This window comes from Pelodiscus sinensis, chromosome 12 (genome assembly GCF_049634645.1).
Source record: "Pelodiscus sinensis isolate JC-2024 chromosome 12, ASM4963464v1, whole genome shotgun sequence".
NCBI classification, from domain to species: Eukaryota; Metazoa; Chordata; order Testudines; family Trionychidae; genus Pelodiscus; species Pelodiscus sinensis.
The window spans coordinates 43,339,087-43,358,165 of record NC_134722.1 but is presented as its reverse complement, the minus strand read 5'-3'; the positions used below and the strand labels follow the sequence as shown (position 1 = coordinate 43,358,165).

The following is a 19,079-nucleotide window of genomic DNA, read 5'->3' as shown; positions in this document are numbered from 1 at the left end:
ATTGACTTAACACGGGTGGTCTCAGTTCCAAAGTGAAACGTGGGCGAGATTCGGGAAAGCATTCGGCACTGGTGTTAATTTTGCTCCCATTAAAGGTTAGTGAGGTCAGTGGGAAATTTGCTAATTGCTACAACTTTTGGATGATAAATTTGTCCTGCTCCAGTGGGGGGAAGCCTGTCGATAGGACACCCATACGAATGATTATTCTACACTCAGGAACTCTGCTTTTTCCCCGTGCCCCTTATTTTGCTAGGTGTCATTCAAACACACATGCACCAATAGCACTGCGCTGAGCGTGTTGGACAGGCGAAGAGGCGTGGACTGGATTGCAGGCTGGGGGGGATAATGCTCTTTAATATGGAGCCCGTCTTTCCAAGCGTGCAGCAGCATTTTGTGCCTCACGGAGCTGGGCTTTTGGGCTCACGCACTTTGATCTGGGGTTTTGGAAACAAAAACATTTTCTGTGCCCAGGACTCAGTGAGAGTGAGTAGAGCGAGGGGCCCCCTGGGGTCTGAGGAGGCCAGTGAGGGCGAGGCTGCATGGCGTGGGGCCAATCCGCTCAACATAAGAACAGCCAGACAGGGTCAGACTTTCCAGCCCAGTGTCCTGTCTTCCAACAGGGGCCAATGCCAGGTGCCCCAGGGGGCATGAACGGAACAGGGAGTCATCAACGATCCATCCCGTCGCCCATTCGCAGCCCTGGCAAACAGAGGACTCGCTTTCTGGTTTTGGAGCCCTGTGGGTTACGTCGCTGGGCAGGCCCTGAAGTGATGGTAGTCTGGTGGGTGACTAGGCCCATCTCAGAGAGCCAGGCCGCACTGCTTAGCATGCATAGCTGTCCGTGCTTTGGGAGAGCCCCGGCACTAAGGCGCACTGGCCGAGCAAGGCAGAACAGGGATGCGTTACCCTGAGAGAGTGGCTTGGAGGACAGTGGCGCCTCTGTGAGAAACCTACAACATCTATCTGAGTACAGGCCTGGTGGGGTTGCCAGGTGTCCAGTTTTGAACCAGACAGTCCAGTATTTGAGCTTTCTGTCCGGGAAACAAATTGAGAAAAGACCGGACATAGAATTGTCCAGTATTTTCTAATTAAGTAAGTTTGATTATTATAATGAGTATCAGTACGTAGTTGCCCGGCTGGTAGACATGCTCACACTGCGCGCGCGTGTCTAACAGCCAGGCAGTACACGACTATGCAGTAGAGAGGAGCGGGGTGGGGGCAGGGCCAGGGTGGGATGGAATCTCCGGGGCCAGATTCGCCCATGCGCCCCACCGGGACCTTGCGCGGGATGGGCAGCACTCCGGGATCTGTGTGGGTTCCCCCCCAGCCAGCCCCACTCTCCCCAACCCCCTCCTGACCAGCCCTGCTTCCCACCAGCCGGTTCCTCCCCTCCTTCCCCCGATCTGAGTGTGTCCGGTATTTTTTTTAAATCATCCGAAAACCCTAGGGCCTGGTCTTGTGAGAGACCGAATACCCACAACTCTCATTGACTTTACTGGGAAGTGCCAGTCCCAGCGCTGAGCTGACTCCGCCATTGGCTCCCGCAAGTGCCTTTAGCGTCTCATTTTCCAAATCCTACCCCGGGCAGCAATTCTCAGACACTCTGGCCTTGCAGAGAGTTGAGCCGCTTCATTTCACGAGGCCGGCAATGATCCCGCTAAGGCCACGTGCTGCATGAGTTGTCGAGCGAGGCCCCATTGGGAGGGGACTGTGCATGTGGTGTGAGTCTCACGGGGGTTTCTCGGGTTGCAAGCAGACAGGGAAGTGGGCTGTGACTGAAGGCTGCCGTCACGGGATATCCTTGCTGTGAGTTGACGGATTGTCGTGCATTTGACCAAGGCTGCAAGCATTTGTTCTTTACCCTGGGGATCAGCCAGATAGAACACCTCCAGGACCCCGGCTGGCGCTGACCTCAGTTAGTGGCGTTGGGGTAAAAGCCACAGCGCCTCCTCTGGACAGATTTTGTAGGGAGGTAGCTATTGGGCTGTCTTCACTGCAGAAAAGCCTCAGTCACAGCCTGTGCTTCAAGGAGTGTGCATGTGTGGGTTGGAGGGAGGGGGTGAAGGGATCAGCGCCTTCTGTCTGTGCCAGTGCAGTTCCTGGAGCACTGGCACAGACCTGGGAAGGAAGATGAATGTAGTAGCCCTACCAGGGCTGCTCTCTCCACTCCACTGTTACCCCATGTGGGTAGCCAGCCAAGGGAAGGGGCTCTTTGTGTCTCCTGACTGCCATTTGAGAGTACAGGGTGGGCTACAGCCTGGCCCATACTGAATTCAAACCACTCAGTTGGATGGTTGCAAAGCTTGCAACAACTGGCCAAGCAAGCCGGGTGTCCTGCAGGGGGCGTGGACTCTTTTCTTGGTGGCACTGGAGACATGGGAACGTTTTGTGGCTGCTGTGGTTTCACTGCTGAGGCCTGGTGTGTCCTGAAAATGTAGGTTGACATAGCTATGATGCTGGGGGGGAGAGGGAGGTGAAGAAAGTGCAAAATCCACAGCTCTGAGCACTGTAGTCACGACAACCTAACCTGCCGGGTAGATGCAGCTAAACAAGCAGACAAACGCTTCCGTCGACCTAACTACCATCGCTCGAATGTTCCTACAGTGATGAAAAAACACTTGCACTGGGGAGCTGTGCCTGCCTTAGGGAGTTGACCAGCACAGCTACACCTCCATAGCTATGCCATTGTAGTCCCAGGGTATGTCTACACTACCCCGCTAGTTCGAACTAGCGGGGTAATGTAGGCATACCGCACTTGCAAATGAAGCCCGGGATTTGAATTTCCCAGGCTTCATTTGCATAAGCGGGGAGCTGCCATTTTTAAAACCCCGCTCGTTCGAACCCCGTGCAGCGCGGCTACACGGGGCTCGAACTAGGTAGTTCGAACTAGGATTCCTATTCCGAACTACTAGTACACCTCGTTAGCACGAGGTCCACGAGGTGTACTGGTAGTTCGTAATAGGAATCCTAGTTCGAACTACCTAGTTCGAGCCCCGTGTAGCCGCGCTGCACGGGGTTCGAACGAGCGGGGTTTTAAAAATGGCGGCTCCCCGCTTATGCAAATGAAGCCCGGGAAATTCAAATCCCGGGCTTCATTTGCAAGTGCGGTATGCATACATTACCCCGCTAGTTCGAACTAGGAGGGTAGTGCAGACGTGGTGCAAGCTGCCTTTTTCAGGCCATGCGCAAGGAAAGCTGACTTGCACAGTGGGGAATAAAAGGTACTTCATGAATTATACAGAAGACCCACATTATCTCCTGTTTCTGTCTTAGGCTGTCTGTAGATGACTAGAATGCTGGTGAGATCATGATGTAGCAGTAGGAAAGAGAAGAGATTCTTCTTCTTATGGGTTTTAAAACTCTTTGGTTTACTTTGCTCCAACACACAACTAGCAGTTAGGAGGAAAATCCTTATTAAAGGTACAGCATCCCCCCCTTTTCAGCTAAGGACAAAGAAAGTTTCCACTGCAAATGTCTGAGCTTTCCAGGGAGGACTTGATATGCCAAAGGTGGAAAGCAGTCGGTGAAGAAAACTCTATTTTTGTAAACACCTTTCAGATGTTATAAAGAAGCCACAAAGGGGGAACAGCCTATTGTTTATTTCCTTTGCAAGGACATTCCACTTAACAGTATCCTCAGCATGTCCCGATTAGCCGAGATGCTTTTGTCTCTAATGCTACTTAAAGTGCTGATTTTGACACAGTCTCGAGCCAGCCAGGCGCCTCGAGCGAAGGGACGTTTTTTTAACAAAGTTAGAAAAAAATGTGACAACTCTGTTGACAATTTTAAGCCATGTGGGCAAACTGCCAATTTTGTGCCAGCATCCCAGTTCCCAAATGATGCTTCAAGCCACTCTATCATCCCTGAAGTCCTAGTTAATGAACCCATCAGACTGTTTACACACATGCCAGAAAGCTGCTTGTTTTCTCTTGGGGTGCCCCTTGTGGCTCCGCTCTCTTTCATTAACACGAGGCTGTCTCAGTCTGGAGAGGCTGTCCTGGGATGTCGGCAGTGGTTTACGAGGCCAGGACTTGCAGATTCCTTTCTGCTTAAGCAGGTGGGAAGGAAGGGCTGGAAGGAACAAGGTGATTTAAAGAGACTCCTGCAGCTAAAATAAAATAACGGCCAAAGGGAAGAGACTCCCGCTTCTGCAGGCAGATGGGTGTGGACCAGTTTGTCAAGCATTGGAATCCCACACGCATCGTCAGACTGAACGGTCCTGGGCACCAAGAACTTCAGAGCTACTAGGCCCTTATGGTACCAGATCTAGGCAAGCGATGGGCTTCCTCCGGCCTGTGGGCTGTGCCGGGGGGAGGGGAAAGCAGCTCTGCACACAGAAGCTCTCCCTGTGCTCACTTGCAGGCTCCAGCCCCGTCACTCTTATTGGCCAGGAATCACTGCACCAGCTATGAGCCCCAGTTCCCTGCCCCTCCCTCCCATAGCCCACCTTCCTGCTCCTGCACCCTACCCCCTGCCCAGGCCCCCACCCCTGGAAGCCCCCTACCACACAATGAGCCCCTCATTTTTGGCTCCACCCCAGAGCTTATTGGGGCATAAAATCTACTAGCCCCAGAAAAGTTATTCTGGCCCTGGGGGAAGCCCCGAGCCTCAGCACAGTCCCCCATCTACCGTGGGGCTGGGGCATGAGGGGAGTGTGGAGAGTGCCGTTTTCTCTCTTGCTCAGTTGGGAGTAGGGATGTAAGCGACTAGTCGATAAGCAAATGCTCATCAAGTGGTCAAGTAGGAACTCGACTAGTCGCTTCCCCCAGGGCCAGAAAGATGCAGCAAGGGGGGAGCATGATCTGGTGCTGGGGGGAGCCAGCTTAAAAGCCAGTTCCCCGCAGTCCCGTGTCCGGGGGCGGGGAGGCAGGGGATAGCGGGGAAACAGTGCAAGCGGGGACTGACTCGCGCCAGTCTGACAGCTGCTTCTCTCCCTTGGAAATGTATAAGAGCCGCCTGCAGCTCTTGTACATCTCAAAGGAAGAGTCACAGAGGGGAACGCGCGCCAGTGGGGACTGCTTCTGCCCCTGCTGGGTCCCGCTGCCCCTCTCCCTCTGCAATGAACAGGAGCCGAGGACGATTCTGGTGCATTTGAAAGGCAGAGGCACAGCAGAATAGCAAGCGCCCCCTTATCAAGTAATTGAGTAGTGGATGGAAAATCTATTGACTACTCAATTAGCTGATTCATCGAAATTTAACATCCCTAGTTGGGAGCCAGGCCAGTGAGGGTTTGTGGGGGGAGGGAGGGGTTGCATCTCACTTGCGTGTGGCCCCCACCATCCAAAAAGGTTCCTCACGCCGGCAATAAGTGGCCAAAGTCTGCAGTGGCCTGTGTCTATGAACCTTTTCCTACATCACCTCTCTCAGGCTCTTGCTCCACCACTCTTGTCAATGTACCTTCCTTCAGGGCCTGGATCCCTGGGGGGCTCTGCTCTCCCCGTGGGCTTCTTTCCTTCCAGAGAGTGGCTGCAGACGCCCTCCTTGCAGTCCCATTTGCTGACAACTTCCTGCTTTCTGTCAGCCCCGACTGTTCCTGCTCACTGGGCTCCATCGTCAATCCAGGGTTACTTAGACCACCTCATTCCCCTCAGCTGTAGCATGTCTGTATAACTGGCCCTTTCTCGCCTCACGGGCCCTCCCTAGGCGAGGTTGTGACGCACGCCCCATGGCACGGGTGCCCACGCTAGAGCTGTCCAACCCAGGCCCAGCGTGCTGTGCTGGAGCCAGCCTGTGGGGTGTATGGATGTCCCCGGCTCGGTGCAGAACCTTGGCTTTGGTTTTCAGAGACCCCTGAAGCCTTCCCAGTGGCAGAGTGAGCTTTGAAGCTGTGAAGAGAGTGCAAACGAGGGCGTGGCTGCTGTGCGGCTGCTGCGCCACTGTGGAGTGCTGCCAGTGCAAACTGCTGGTTTGACCGCCCCCGCTAGGGGTTGCATTGGTGCAGCTTCCCTGGTTGTTAGTCACCAGAGGCTAAAAGTGGGGCTAGTTCCCTTCGAGGAAGGCTGAGGTCTTACCTGCTTACGCAGCGGGCGCCACATTTGCTACCCTAACTGCAACCAGGATATTGCCATACTGGCGACAGATCCGCCTTCTGCCTCGGGCCGATGAGCAGCACGATGCTGTCAGTCGGTCTGTGCGCGCGCGGAGATGGCTCTGTTCCACCCACTTAGAATCCTAGAGCTGGAAGAGACCTCAGGAGTCATCAAATCCAGCCCCCTGCCCAAGGCAGGACCAATCCCAACTAAATCAACCCAGCCAGGGCTTTGTCAAGCCGAGACTTAAACACCTCTAGGGATGGAGATTCCACCCCCTCCCTAGGGAACCCATTCCAGTGCTTCACCACCCTCCTAGGGAAATAGCTTTTCCTAATATCCAACCTAGACCTTTCCCACTGCAACGTGAGTCCATTGCTCCTTGTTCTGCCATCTGTCACTACTGAGAACAGCCTCTCCCCATCCTCTTTGGAACCCCCCTTCAGGAAGCTGAAGGCTGCTCTCAAATCCCCCCTCACTCTTCTCTTCTGCAGACTAAACAGACCCAAATCCCTCAGCCTCTCCTCATAAGTCATGTGCTCCAGCCCCCTCATCATTTTGGTCACCCTCTGCTGAACCCTCTCCAATGCATCCATGTCCTTTCTATAGTGGGGGCCCCAGAACTGGACACAATATACCAGATGTGGCCTAACCAGAGCTGAATCAAGGGGAATGATGACATCTCTGGATCTGCTGGCAATGCTCCTCCTAATGCACCCTAATATAGCATTAGCTTTTTGGGCTACAAGGGCACCCTGCTGACTCATATCCAGCTTCTCACCCACGCTGTGCCCCTGTCCCAAATGGCAACTGGTCTGCCTTCACATTGCCTGTCTCCAGCAATTTTCCCAGCTGCCTGCAGTGACAGCTCTGCTTCTCTTCCTTCTACATTCTGCCTTTTGGTTTCAAGTTTGCCAGAAACCACCTGGGACATTAGCCCGTGCTGAGGCGGGAGAAGGTGCAGTGTCTCCTCGTGGGACGTGGTGACATCTCAGCAGTGGGCACATACACACTCTGGGCTCGTGCCCGGCTGGAGGGGGAGTGAGTGCCGACTCGGACAGGAAATGGCCTCAGAGGCTGTGTTTAACAACCAGGCTATTTGCTTAATGATAGTGAAGGTAATATTTCCAGGTTGCTATGGTTACATGGCAGAATCCAGGGTCCCTTCTCGCAGTGATCTCTTGGGGGTGAGGTCTTGGCCCCAGGGCCAGCGCAGCAGGAGCTTGAGGAGTTTGCAGTTGCAGAATGGCGACAGGATGGGGGGTAGTGTGCCCCTCCACCCCTACCCCATGCAAGGGGCTAGAGAGTGGAAGCAGGGAAACCGGGCCGCTGGCGGAATTGAGAGTGTTTGTCTGAGGTCCTGGGATCTTCCCCTTTTGGGCCCCAGGGATGGAATTGTTGGGCTGCAGGGACCCTCAGCTGGGACAGGGGAGCCTGAGAGCGGTGGCCTGTTCCAAGCTGGGTAGTGGATTGGGTGGGGCTTGCCATGTGCTGCCCCTTTTGGAGGAAGGCCTTGGTTTCCCTGTTGGCTGGGGCAGAGGTGGCTGCACCTCGCTGCTGAGCGCTGCAAAATCCAGAGGTTGCCTGGACTTGTCAGGAGCCCCAAGGGGGCATGCAGCATTGCTGTTGCTGTTCCTACCCCCATCCTATGGCCATTGCTCACCCCACTGGCCCACACACACCTTGGCTCCAGGGCTGGGGAAGCAGGGCGGAGGAAGAAGCCTCCTTCACTCCAGCAGCCCCAGCCCCCCGGTTGTCCAGACCCCCAGCCATCTGACCAAAACCTTCCTGTGGAACGTGGTTGGAAAGGCGATGGGAATGTTGGTTTTGTTGTCCTGGGCCAAATACAGCCGTGCCTCGCATCTGGGGGGCAGCGCCATGGTATGGGGACTCAAGAAGGAGGGTCTAAGCATGAGGTGTAAGCACTCTGCTTTCTCGCACCTGGGTGGTGGGGTTCTGGCTAAAAGCCTCACGCTCTGTTGGGTCTCCTCATTGGGTGCATGTACAGACACACACAATCCTGTCATACTGAAAGGTGAACTGTCAGGTTGGAGGAAGGTTACTAGCGGAGTTCCTCAGGGATCAGTTTTGGGGCCAATTTTATTTAATCTTTTTATTGCTGATCTTGGCACCAAAAGTGGAAGTGTCCTAATAAAATTTGCGGATGACACAAAGTTGGGAGCTATTGCCAATTCAGAAAAGGATCGGGATATCATACAGGAAGATCTGGATGATCTTGTAAATTGGAGTGATAGCAATAGGATGAAATTTAATAGTGAGAAGTGTAAGGTTATGCATTTAGGGATTAATAACAAGAATTTTAGTTATAAGCTGGGGACACATCAGTTGGAAGTAACGGAGGAGGAGAAGGACCTCAGAGTCCTGGTTGATTATAGAATGACTATGAGCTGCCATTGTGACATGGCCGTGAAAAAGGCTAATACGATCTTGGGATGTATTAGGCGAGGTATTTCCAGTAGGGATAAGGAGGTGTTAGTGCCATTATACAAGTCATTGGTGAGACCCCATTTGGAATACTGTGTGCAGTTCTGGTCTCCCATGTTTAAGAAGGATGAATTCAAACTGGAACAGGTACAAAGAAGGGCCACTAGGATGATCCGAGGAATGGAAAACCTGTCTTATGAAAGGAGACTCAAGGAGCTTGGCTTGTTTATTTTAACCAAAAGAAGGCTGAGGGGGGACATGATTGCACTCTTTAAATATATTAGAGGGATAAATACCAGGGAGGGAGAGGAATTATTTAAGTTTAATACCAATGTGGACACAAGAACAAATGGATATAAACTGGCTAGTAGGAAGTTTAGACTTGAGATTAGACAAAGGTTTCTAACCATTAGAGGAGTGAGGTTCTGGAACGGCCTTCCAAGGGAAGTAGTGGGGGCAAAAGATCTATCTGGCTTCAAGATTAAACTAGATGGGTTTATGAAGGGGATGGTTTGATGAGATAACTATGATCTTGGTAACTAATTGACCATTCATTATCAGTGGGAAATAGGTCAATGGAGGGATGATAGGAGTTACTATAGAGAACTTTCTGGGTGTCTGGCTGATGAGTCTTGCCCACATGCTCAGGGTTTAGCTGATCGCTATATTTGGGGTCGGGAAGGAATTTTCCTCCAGGGTAGATTGGCAGAGGCCCTGGAGGTTTTTCGCCTTCCTCTGTAGCATGGGGTACAGATCACAGCTAGAGGATTCTCTGCATCTTCGGGTCTTCAAAGTATTTGAAGGCTTCAATATCTGAGATATAGGTGAGAGGATTATTCTAGGAGGGGTGGGTGAAATTTTGTGGCCTGCACTGTGCAGGGGGTCAGACTAGATGATCATAATGGTCCCTTCTGACCTTAAAGTCTATGAGTCTATAATCCACCATGTCTGACCTGTTGGGGTCCCTGCATACGAATACTGGAGTAACCCCCGCTTCCCCCCGTTCATGATCGAGTTCACCTGCCTGTCAGAGTGGCCCTCCTAGGAGACGGAGAGAGAAGCCGCAGGTGTCAGACTGCTCTTGTGTACACAACTTGAGATGAAGGCTGGATGTGCCAAAATTGAGGAACATGACATCAGCGGCGGCGTTTGGGAAACATTGGCTCTCGTTTCTGGGCTGTGTGAGCTGGTGAGGAAGGACCAGCCCAGTGACAGGGGGCCTGGTCTGGGGCACGGGAGCACAGGTTCAAGTCCCTCATGCTACAAGGCCCAGGCCTTGTGAGCCACGTTTCTGGCCCAGGTGCCACTACAGAAGATCTGCAGAGCGGCAACATGGTCTTTGGGTCACACCTTCACTGATGCCATGCCATAGTGCATCAGGCCAGCGAGGGCGTGGCCTTTGGCAGAGCAACGTTGCAATTCCTGCCCTGACACACACACTCCCGCCCCCCAGGCAAGGCTTGGAAATTGGTCTGAGCAGGCACTGGAAGAAGAAACGACGGCTACTCACCTTCTCGTAACTGTTGTTCTTGGCGATGTGTTCTCATGTCTCTTCTGTACCCACTCACCTTCCTCGCCGTCAGAGTAGCCAGTCAGCCAGAACCGAAGGGGAGTCGGGTCAGCAGGGCCAGGGAGTGCCATACCCCTGACACTTCTAGGTGCATGTGGTGCACTCACGTCTGACTGGAATAGTTATGAGCAACACATCTCGAAGAACAACAGCTGTGGGACGGTGAGTAACCATCTTGTATTTGGCAAGTCTGGATTTCATTTAATTCATTATGAATTCTGATCATTCTTTATTTTCAATTTTTGTTTTCTATGTCGGAATTCAAGAGGTGTGGGGGAGAAGCCTCCAGCCCTAGAAATGAATAGAGGAGCATTAATCATATGCAAATTGCACCCCTTGGTGGCACTAATATTTTAATCAAAGGAGCTTTTGAATAGTACTAAGGTAATGGGTCTACCGTAGGCAAGTCTGAACTGGATCTTTCATTTTTAAAATGCACAAAGAATTATCGGGAAGAGTATTTATTCCCCTGTGACCAGCCCTCTTTGACCCCATCTTGAATGCATTGAGCAAATAATGTCAATTATGTCACCTTTAATAACAGCCTCTTGACAAAGAGGCACCGGCTGAAAAGGGGGAGAGGCAGATTTTATTTTTAGGAATGAAAGCAGCCACAGGTGCACGTGTTTGCTATAAAAGCACAAGGGGCCTTAGTGGCGGGTAAAAAGCTGTGGCCCAAACCTATCTGGAGACCCCGGCCTCAGAGTTTTGAAGGGTTTCTGCTGGAGAAAACCAAACCATAGAGTTTCGTGTTCCCAAGCATGGGAAGATTGGGAGCTGGATCTAAGATTTCATGACCAGGAATGGACCACTGCAGGTCAGGCCCATCTCTCTGATCTTTACCAGTTGCACGCTGCCCTCTCCCCACGGGGGTTCTTGAGTTGCTGCTCTCCATGGCAGCTCTTGGTCCACCATAGAGGTGCAGGGAGGGTTTGTCTACACCACAGATGCAGGTGCGATTGCAGCGTGGATAGGTACAGCTGATTTAGCTTGAATCTAGCCGAGGCAGGTAATTGTGGTAGTAAGGACGTGATGGTGCCTACCCCAGTAAGAGTCTGCTCGGGACACTGGGGACCTACCTGTGTTGCTAGCCCATGCAGAGGCCGTGTCAACACATCTTCCCCGCTGTCATTGCCTGCACCAAGTAGATTCAAGCTAGCCCTGATCTGCCTCCACCTCACGACGTCCTCCAAATGGGCCAGATTCTCCAGAATAGGTTACTGCGAGGGCAGTGGTAGTTTGCCTCAGAAATCTTGGTTTTCTGGTTGCAAAAGGCTCCTGATGTTGAGGGAGATTTGGGGAAGTCCCACACTCACATACTGCTCATGTGTCTGATCCATCTTTTCCTCCCCAGCCATTGTCACTGTTCAGTTTCTGATATCTCACCCGGCCACCCTGCCTCCTACAGAGGAGTGAGACAGCACAAGACACGGCTCATAAGTGGGATGATGGATTGAGTTGGAGTTCCATGGAGAGAAAATGGATTTGGCACATTGGGAAGGGACGGAGAATTTAGTTCTTCCATCAGTGTGTATGATAGGGCTTGGGCGAGGTTACACAGAGATTACCTTCCATTGCAGGTAAACTCCCTGCTTTATGGGGGAGCAGATGGGAAAGAGACTTTTACTAGGAGAATTTTCAAATGAGCAGAAAGCAGCTGGCTGGTCCGGCCTCCAGCTCTCTCTGGGGGTATGTCTACACTACCCCCCTAGTTCGAACTAGGGGGGGTAATGTAGTCATACGGAGTTGCAAATGAAGCCCGGGATTTGAATTTCCCGGGCTTCATTTGCATAAAGCCGGCCAGCGCCATTTTTAAATGCCGGCTAGGTCGGACCCCGGTGGAACAAGGTGTACAGCTAGTTCGGATTAGGAAGCCTAATCTGAACTAGCTAGTCCGTGCTGCGTGTAGCCGCGCTGCACGGGGTCCGACCTAGCCGGCATTTAAAAATGGCGCTGGCCGGCTTTATGCAAATGAAGCCCGGGAAATTCAAATCCCGGGCTTCATTTGCAACTCCGTGTGTCTAAGACTTCCGCCGCGTTCTTTCAAAATCAAATGGAAAAAACATGGCACGTTTTTTCGACCGTGGTAAACCTCATTTTACGAGGAAGAACACCTTCTTTCGAAAAAAGGCGTTCTTGAATGCAAACAGTGCTTTTTTGAAAGAGCATCAAGACTACCTGAGTGCTCTTTCAAAAAAGCGGCTTGCTTTTTCCAAAGAAGTGGTTGCAATCTAGATGCTCTCTTTCGAAAGAAGCTTGTCATCTAGATGTAGCCTCAGCATGGTTTGCTTAGTGAATCAAACCTTCACTGCTCAGCCCTCAAGAGCAATGTACTTGCTGGTAGGGGGTTGTGAGCCAGCACTTGTTTCTCTTCTCAGGTCTTCAGCTGAGCAGGTTTGCCTGGTCCCTTTCCAGCCATGGAAAGCACCTCGTGAGCCATTGTGTCAGTTCAAGTTACATCTCCTTTGAGATGCCTTGGAAACCAGAATTAATTATGTGAGTTTGGAGCAGGACAGGGGCCATGGGCAAGCAGCCAGGAGTAAGGGTGTGGAATTAGCTGTGGCAATTGGCACACTGAGTACAAGTTGAAAACGGGATTGGGGATATTCTGGGCATGCTTGTCAATAGCCAGCCTGGGGCATGGGCAGGTGTAGAGTTGTTGATTTCTGTCTGCCTAGCTCCCTACTTGGAGCTCGTCATTCTCAGCAGTTATATAGCATAAGCATCGCCGTGGCATCTGGGAGCCGGCGCTGTCACCAGCTCTGAATCTGCCCCGTTCTCATTAAGCTTCCCTCTGAGAGATGTGCCATTTCCAAACAGTAAATAAATCCTGTGCTTATACCTTTTCCATGGCAACCCATAGCTCAACCAGTGGCGCTCACCAGCTTTTAAGAGAGGGGAGCAGAAAACAATGTGTCTGTGCGTGTGCGTGTGTGTGACAGACAGACAGACAGACTACGTGCACATGTACGAAACGGATTAATAAGTGATGGGAAATGAAAATGACACGTCACAGAGAATCTTCAGTTTTCAAATAGCCTGCTTTTTCACTAGCACACTGGAGATGTTGGATAATCCCTTGCAGTCTTGCATCTAATTGTTGACTTAGCTGGCAGAAATACTTGGTGGTCACATTTTATAGGCAATACAGCCCAGACATGACTTTAATGTCAAGTATTTTAAAAAATGGATGGAAACAATAAATATTGGAAGAGCAGCCCATGTGTATGCAGACAAGCCATGGTGAATACTAAAAAAGGAGGCATAAACCCCTAGAAGGCACCCGAGTATGGAGTCCTCTGCCCTTTCTTCTGCACCCAAAGATTTGCCCAGAACTCAGCAAGTTGTGAGCTGCTGTCACTCCACAATTATTAAAAGACAGCCTGGTGCTAACGTCTCATCTGGCCAGCACATGGAAAAGCGCAGTGTGTCCCCAGCACCCTGGGACCGCCTTCCCTGTACGTATGTTTCCCCCCTTTATCTTACAAGCCTGGAGCTCCAGACTCAGCCTCCCAAACTCTTCCTTCGTAAATCCCCAACGATAGTGGAGGGGAAGAGAAGTGAAGCCCGTTCGCTGGCCTCTCAGGTCCCAGAATCTCTGTCTTGCTCCAAATCCCCTGGGAAGAGATTCCCTTGCCTGTGCTGCTTAATGTTTTTATCCCTCTCTCTTACTAGCTCTATGACTGGGTGCTTCCTTTAGCATGTGATCACTTTGCACCCCCGACTCCAGTCCTTTTCACTATGATCCTGCCTTATCTATCCCTGCAAAGCAGCTGAGCCGACATTTTGTTGATCTTGGTCCATATTCTCGTGAACAGGGTCCTCGTTACCACCAGGGCTGGCATTAACTGGCCCCTTTAGTAGCAGGCTCAGCAGAGTGCCTGAGGGCTGAATGGACCATGGAGCCTGGCCTTGTGACCAGAGCACTAGACTGGGGAGCTGGGGTCAATTCTTGGCTCTGCTCCGGACGTTGGGCATGTCACATGCCAGTGCAGTGCCTCAGTTTCTCCATCGGTGAAAGGGGGAACTGATCCTGACCTTTGTAAATTGCTTTGAGAGCGACAGGGGGAGGCATTATGTAAGAATGAGATGGCGCTCTTCTTTCGGAAGCGAGAACAGCTTTGCATCAGAAGGCGGAAGTGCATTGCAACGGCCCTGTAGTGAGGCATGTCCTGCCCCTGCCCTGTGCCCCGGTGAAGTCTGAGGGCTGTCAGTCCAGCACGTTTTGCCTCACTCCATTCAGACTGAATGTCATTGCTTCGTTGTATTTCACCACTGCCTCATTAGAGGGTTTGATATTCTGAAACCCTGGATTGTTAAGCACGCTCATAACTAGAGCTTATCCACGCTTGTCTGCATTCAGTGCAAGGCTAAGTAAACAATGCAGGGCTCAGTGCAGTAGAAGCCATGCTGTGGGGATATTAAGCTGTAGACTAGCCGTAAGTTTACTTGGAGAGCCTACTTCCAATGCATTGATTCTTCCCCCCTTCTTCCAGCCACAGTTCTCTGATTCCCAGTTCCAGCCCTGACCTCCCTCACCATCTCTGCTCCAGCATTCAAGTGCTTGCAGTTTCTGCTCTGTATTCTCTGTGGGAGAATCCCTGGACCCACAGGAGTTATGCTGCGAGCAGAATACCATTTAAAAACAGGGGTTACGCTTCTCTCTCACGCATACATGCACATTCTTACCTGTAAGGTTCAGGCTACTGGCCGCAGAGAACATTTTTCACAATTTTACTGTGAAACTGAGAGAAGGCCAGCTGGGTAAAGGCTGAAAGCAAGATAGCCCACAGGGAAAAAAAGTTAGGCAGAGGCGCAGAGGATGTAGTAAGACCAACCGCCATGAAAATCAGCTTGGGCCACAAAGCTCTTTTCAAGAGGTGACTTAAGGAAATTGCTTCATGTATAGCTGTGCTCAGAGAAAGCCGAGAATTAATTGGAGATGGCCTTCTCCTCTCCAGTGCCCAGGGTCCCAAGTCCAGGAGTGGGGCAACATTTCTGGGTTGCATATCGGAAGCTGCAGCCTCTACCACAAAGTGCTTAGGCGTTAGCGACAGACAATGTGTGCAGCGAAAGGAGGATACAACACCAAGGTAGAGTAAGGAAGATGATCAGTGCACAGCAGGTTAATTCCATATTTCGTTAACGCTGTTGGCAGCTGATGTGATTTCTTTTTTATCATCACGGATCTTGTGACATTTGGGGTATTTTTAATTAAGGCCCCAGGGCCCAAAATTAGGTAGTTACTGGAGATTATTGGCCTTCATTTTTAAAAAAAAGGCTCACTCATTGTTTGGGAGAAAAGGTTGAAAACAGGACCACCTAGTGGTCTAAAAACAAAGAGGGTAAATAACGAGAATCTCAGATGTGTTATTTAAGAAACAAACAGAACAACCCTTGTGATTTTTAAGCCAGTCTCCTGATTGTGGGGGCCACGTCCTGTGATTTCAGAAAACTCACAGCGAGAGGGGAGGTGGGAAAGGGAAGTGGAGGCATCATGGCAGAGTTAGTGTGCGTGTCGATAACGTGAGTTCAGTCCGCTCAGGTTAGCCGGGCTCACGGGAGAGGCGCAGGGTGACTGGGTGCGTACACAGTAGTCAGAGTAGCAGCTGGCTCAGGCTGTAGCAGTGCTCCTGGCAGGCCAGCCAACTAGGCTGAGGGAGTTAAAAGCTCCACACTTGAGGGAAGGGAATTAGTGGGCAGCGCTCGATTTGGGAGCAACGCAGGCGTGTAGATGAGCCTGGAAGGGGGAGGCTATGAAGGTGGGGGTGTGTGGCTCTTGCTGTGTGTTTGTGCAGCATCCCGTACAATGGGGCTTTGGTCTGTAGGCCCTGTGGCCATACAAAGGAAGAGGAGGAGAAGGAGAGGGGTGCACGATGGGCTGAGAAGCCTGTTAGGTGTGGGGAAGAATACAGGCTGTTTAGGCATTATCCCACTCAGTGGCTGTGTCTAAACTACATGGCTCCATCGACGGAGCCATGTAGATTAGGGTTGTAGGCAAAGGGAAATGAAACGGCGATTTAAATAATCGTTGCTTCATTTAAATTTACATGGCTGCCGCGCTGAGCCGACAAACAGCTGATCAGCTGTTTGTCGGCTCAGCGCGCTAGTCTGGACGCTCCCCTGCCGACATCAAAGCCCTTTGTCGGCAGCCCTGTTATTCCTCGCAGGATGAGGTTTACTGGGGCTGCCGACAAAGGGCTTTGATGTCGGCGCGGGAGCGTCCAGACTAGCGCGCTGAGCCGACAAACAGCTGATCAGCTGTTTGTTGGCTCAGTGCGGCAGCCATGTAAATTTAAATGAAGCCGCGATCATTTAAATCGCCGCTTCATTTCCCTTTGCCCAATAAACAAACGTGTAGACGTACCCAGTGACGCATGGCTGCCGAAGCCTGCTAAGCTCTAACACAGGCCCCTGGTTTTAGTAGCCAACCGCAGAGTCCGTCTTATGAGCTGTTGGGTGAAAGGAAGCCCTAAGGCTGACATTGTCCAGGGTCATAAAGCTGTGTGGAGTGTGCACCTGGTGTTCCGTGCTGCACACAGAGCCCTGGAGACGCAGCCTGGGGATTATGCTGTGAGGGCCCGGCCTTGTCCCTGATCTCTGTCCATCCCTGGGTATGGGGTGGGGGTTCTGGGCCAGTCTCATGCCTCCAGTTCTTGGCACGCAGGCAGTAGCTCGTTCCTCCTGCGTGTGATGTACGGAGGGAGAGAAACTGCAAACTCCAGCATTGTGTCTGCAGAGCCAGTAGCTCCCGTCTGCTGGTCCTAGCCTCATTCACCGGCACAAGCTGCTTGGGAGGGAACAAGGGACTGCTGGGACAGTTATCAGAATGGGGAGATGGGAGGCAAATGACCAGTCACGAGCGTGATTTGGGGTTGTGTTTAAACACCACAACGGAGCAGGGTCGCTGAGGTTCTCGGTGGGGTCAGGGCGGGGCCTGCAGGCATACCGGTTACGCTTACATCCCTAATGTGGATACCAGTCATGGGGCCAGATTTCCACAGCTACCTGCTGGGGGTTACAAAACCATCTACGCAGGTTGGGTGCTTAACTCTTATTGAGTTGAAGGAGAGTTAAGTGCCTGATCTGCTTTAGGTGGTTTTATAGACACCTACGTGCATCTGTAGGCACCTAAACATCTTTGCAGACCTGGCCCCCAGTCATATCTGTGGAACTGCTGATTCCTTTTCTTCTGGGGTGATTGCTTTTGGAAGAATATTCTCTGAACAAGAACCTAGCAAGTTCTCATCTGATTGCACATTAGGAGGAGGTTTGTGTCGCCATCTTGAAATCTCGTTGAGTTCCTGTTTATCAGAGCTGGCCCTCTGATCAGGGTGAAAACGCCTGGAGAGCAGGGTGACTGGGGGGGTCTGTGCTGAGACAGGGACTAGGGGATTTCAACAGAATCTTGAGGAGCGAGACCCGTTTCCATTGAATTTCCTTAAAGCCCCTTTGAAAAGCCCTGCCTGAGTGCCTAAGTAATCCTTGTCTAATCACGGCTCCTCTAATGACTCTGCGGCGCTGGGGTGGGGGTAGGGCAGCATCTACAGCATAATAAAATATCGACTCTTGGGAAATGTTCTTGGTCAGTGGGATACTAAAAAGAGAAGCATTTTTACGGCTGAACATTGGTGGCCTCAGGACGTATTTCTCTCCTGATGGTGGAGTTCCAGACCTGTGAGAGGAGACTGAGACCCAGGGAGGTCTCCTGTTAGGTGGAGAAGTGGGTATGAATATTAAGTGATTTCCACTGCCGCAGGCTGCAAGGTGAAAAGGATAAAGGTAGTATGGAGAAGAAGAGAAGTTCATTTCAGCCCAACAAGGAGATAGCTTTGATGTCCCAGGACCTGCTGCTCTCTACTGGTTCTGGTCCTGTGTCCTTGCCAGAGTACTCTGCTGTAATCCCAAGAATGGTCTTATCGGGTCTCTCTCATTTCACCTAGCCTTGGAAACATCCTCTTGACATAGCGCTTGAAGAGCTTTGCTCCCTTCTCCGCTCCTGCATGCCTCTTAGTGCTTGTCTCCGGTCCCGTCGCTGCTTTCACAGAGAGAAAGAGCAAAGGAGAAGAGATCTTTTTTAACATACATCGAGGGAAATTTTTCACCCTCAAAGAAATTCAGTCTTAGGGCTGAAGCCGGCAGAGCTGTATGGGGAGGAAATCAATGTGTTTTGTACATTTACTCCTTGGTCACAGCACTTGCCAGAGCAGAACAAACGCAGTGTCCTGTCTCAGACAGCGGCAGAGCCAGCGCCTGCAGAGAAGGTGTACAAATTCCAGTGTTAGAGATTGCTTCTAGCTCAGAAGCACAAGGTGAATGTCCCACCCAGAATTTTTGTTGCCATTAATTCTGATAACTCTGAATATTCTTCCAATCCATACAAATATCCCTTTTAAAGCCCTGCTATGTTCTCTGCAGCTGTAGATGTGTTCATGTATTTATAACTACACAGCTGCCAGATTCAAGGGTCCCTAGTTGTATTAGCTGCTGCCCTCCTGTCCCTGATCACAAAGCAAAATCCACATTGCAAACTAGATATTTTCAGAAGAGTGTAAAATAATCCAGATTTTTTTTTCTTCTCCGAGGTTGACCTTATTTTACGTGTTTGGGGGCTACAGGTTGGTTCCCTAAACCTCATAGACTCATAGACTTTAAGGTCAGAAGGGACCACCATGATCGTCTAGTCTGACCCCCTGCACAGTGCAGGCCCCACAGAATCTCACCCATCCCTCCCAAAATAATCCTCTCACCTATATCTCAGATATTGGAGCCTTCAAATACTTTGAAGACCCCAAGATGCAGAGAATCCTCTAGCTGTGATCTGTGCCCCATGCTACAGAGGAAGGCGATAAACAAGGATTCAGAAATCACAAGTGATTTAAATAAGAATGTGATTGCAGAAAACGGGAGTTTATTTTTCTTCACTTCCATTTTCTGAGCCTTTAGGGTTCATCTTTTCAAGTTCTTCGCAGCAGCCAGGCGGGCTGGAAACATTCTTTTTTCTTGTGTTGATGAAGAACACAAGAAAGGTCACA

At 51.1% G+C, this 19,079-nt stretch overlaps 1 protein-coding gene and 1 non-coding gene across 6 annotated transcripts in view; both read left to right on the top strand.

Annotated features, from left to right (window-relative positions):
- CPNE2 (copine 2) overlaps positions 1-19,079 on the top strand; it is a 167,000-nt gene that overhangs the window by 135,757 nt on the left and 12,164 nt on the right. The gene's annotated exons all lie outside the window — the stretch shown is intronic.
- On the top strand, positions 16,691-16,832 carry LOC112545455 (small nucleolar RNA SNORA57). The gene has a single exon (XR_003088919.1). It is a non-coding gene; the product is annotated as a small nucleolar RNA SNORA57 (small nucleolar RNA).